At 41.2% G+C, this 2561-nt stretch overlaps 1 non-coding gene across 1 annotated transcript; it reads left to right on the top strand.

Moving 5' to 3' along the window:
* Window positions 1-1890: 1890 nt before the first annotated feature.
* LOC142447675 (small nucleolar RNA SNORA42/SNORA80 family) lies at window positions 1891-2024 on the top strand. The gene has a single exon (XR_012784338.1). It is a non-coding gene; the product is annotated as a small nucleolar RNA SNORA42/SNORA80 family (small nucleolar RNA).
* The last annotated feature ends 537 nt before the right edge of the window (window positions 2025-2561 follow it).

Genomic DNA, 2561 nt, shown 5'->3' on the forward strand with positions numbered 1-2561 from the left:
AACCCACAGGGGTGTCAGGGTTCCTTGTTCATGTTAGAGGCCTATTGTTTTTCTGAAAGATGAGCCATGGGGATGAGTTTAGTTCCCTGTCTGAAAGGTGACTAAGAACAATCATGAGGATAAATTAACGAACAAACAAAAATGACAACAAAATCATAGGAACTTTCATTAAACAAAAATACCAAAATGAGAGGCTATTATTCCTTGACATCTAGGTCAATATGCTTCTGTAGATGATGTTTCTATTTCTCTAACCCTTCCCCCAAAGAACTCTGTATTCTCCATTTCACACCACCAGCAATCTTGGCATCTCAAAGGACGCAAACCATCTTGGTATTGAATGTTGCTTTCCTTTCAGGAGCACGATCAGGACTGCAGGGTGGATGAGGCAAGGATCCCCCCCAAATTCTCATAGTATAGCCCTTGTGAATATTGAAGAATGAGTATTCTCATAATGGGGGAAAAAATTCCTTGGGACAAGTTTCCTGTCTTTTTTTTAAAATGCATGTAGTTTTCTATTTTATTAAAATCATTTCTTAATAAGCCCCAGGGAGCATCATGTGTCTGAGAAAAATCTAGCAAGATGACACCTTGGGAATTTTAGGAAAAGTCACTCTAATTTTCTGAGTTGACCTCTCTGCTTTGAATTTAACTAATCAAGCAGACGCATTCATAACACACTGTTAGATCTTCTTCTGTCTTAGAAGAAGTATAGCCAGAACGCTCTCACTCACAGTGATCCTACAGGATAGAACTGTCCCTATGAGGTTCTCAGACTGTTAACTGTTTATGGGAGTAGAAAGCCTGGACTTTCTCCCATGGAGAGGCTGATGGTTTTGAACTGCTGACTTTGAGGGTCACAGCCCAGTGTGAAGGCACGATGCCACGAGTCCCCGGAAAAGGACATCATGCTTGGTAGAGAGTCAGTCTACAAGAGGACCCTCAAAGAGACAGATTGACACGACACAGTGGCTGTATCAGTGGGCTCAAGGACAGCAGTCATTGTGAGATTATTGTAGTGATGCAGCAGTGTTTCTCTCTGCTGTCCATGGGGTCAGTATGAGTCAGCGTCAAGGTGATCGCACCTAGCAGCAACAATAAAGAGGCTAAGACACGTGTCATATTAAGGCAACTCGTCTGCAGTCACCCATTGATCCAAGAGACTTGTTTAAACACATCTTGTTCGAAATAAGCCAGTGCATGTAAGAACTGGAACCTTAGTGGCAATACGTTTGGACTTAACCCTCGTGTGTTTATATTTTTAATTATTTATTTTTTATATTGAAACATTGTTCCAAGTTCGGCTCAGATGGCTGCCTGACATAGGATAGTCACTCAGGTCATTTCATACTTGTGCACGTTTAGACATTTTCCCTCCAGAGATTATGCCATGATACAGTTTATGGCCTGCTGTTTCCCTGAATCCTCCCCCAAACCAAACCCACTGCCATGAAATCACTTCCAGCTCTTATCAATCAGACTATCAATAGGGTTTTTCAAACAGTAAGTCTGTAGGAGAGTCAGCAGTCTCATCTGTTCCCCACAAAGCAGCTGGTGGGTGTGAACTGTCAGCTTGCAGTTAGCAGTCCAGTTATTGTAAATATAGTTCTAGTCAATAGGTGCACCATTTCCCGCACAATATCACTGTTTTTGCCCCTCCCTAGAAGAACTCTTATCTAGTCCTGGTACCATTGTTACATATATAAACACACACACACACACACAGTAGGGCTTACTGTGCTAGAACACTGTTGAAATTTTATGTATACATTGTGTCCATGAGTGAGACATAACTGTTGTTTTTCTTCTATTTCCTTTTTAATAATGTCCGGTTTGGGAATCAGAGTAGTACTAGCATCAAAAGATGGTTTAGAATGTGTTTTCTCTCACACATGAGTGTGGATCTATGGCAGGCCCGGCCCATGGGCCTCTCATAGTGTCCCATTCCAGAGCAAACCGGATCCCCAGCCATTGCCTTGCCTCCTAGCCCGTACACTTCCGGCACTGAAGCGGACTGCACAAAGAAAAAAAAGAATGTACTTCCTCTCTGTTTCCTGGAAGAGTTTATGAATGATAGTACTTCTGTCTTAATGTTAGCTGTCACTAATAAAGCCATTTGGACCTGATATTTTCTTTATCAGAATTTTTAACCAATTAATTTGAGGTCTTTAATAGAGGAATATGAAGATTTAAAATCTCTTCTTGAGAAATGTTAGAGAATTTGTGTATTTTCTTTTTTTCCTTTTTTACATTTTATTAGGGGCTCATACAACTCTTATCACAATCCACACATATACATACATCAATTGTATAAAGCACATCTGTACATTCTTTGCCCTCATCATTTTCAAGGCATTTGGTCTCCACTTAAGCCCTTTGCATCAAGTCCTTTTTTTCCCCCTCCTTCTCCGGTCCCCCTTCCCTCATGAACCCTTGATAATTTATTAATTATTATTTTGTCATATCTTGCCCTGCCCAACGTGTCCCTTCACCCACTTTTCTGTTGTCTGTCCCCCAGGGAGGAGGTCACATGTAGATCCTTGTAATCACTTCCCCCTTTC

The sequence above is a fragment of the Tenrec ecaudatus genome, chromosome 4 (genome assembly GCF_050624435.1).
Source record: "Tenrec ecaudatus isolate mTenEca1 chromosome 4, mTenEca1.hap1, whole genome shotgun sequence".
Lineage (NCBI taxonomy): Eukaryota > Metazoa > Chordata > Mammalia > Afrosoricida > Tenrecidae > Tenrec > Tenrec ecaudatus.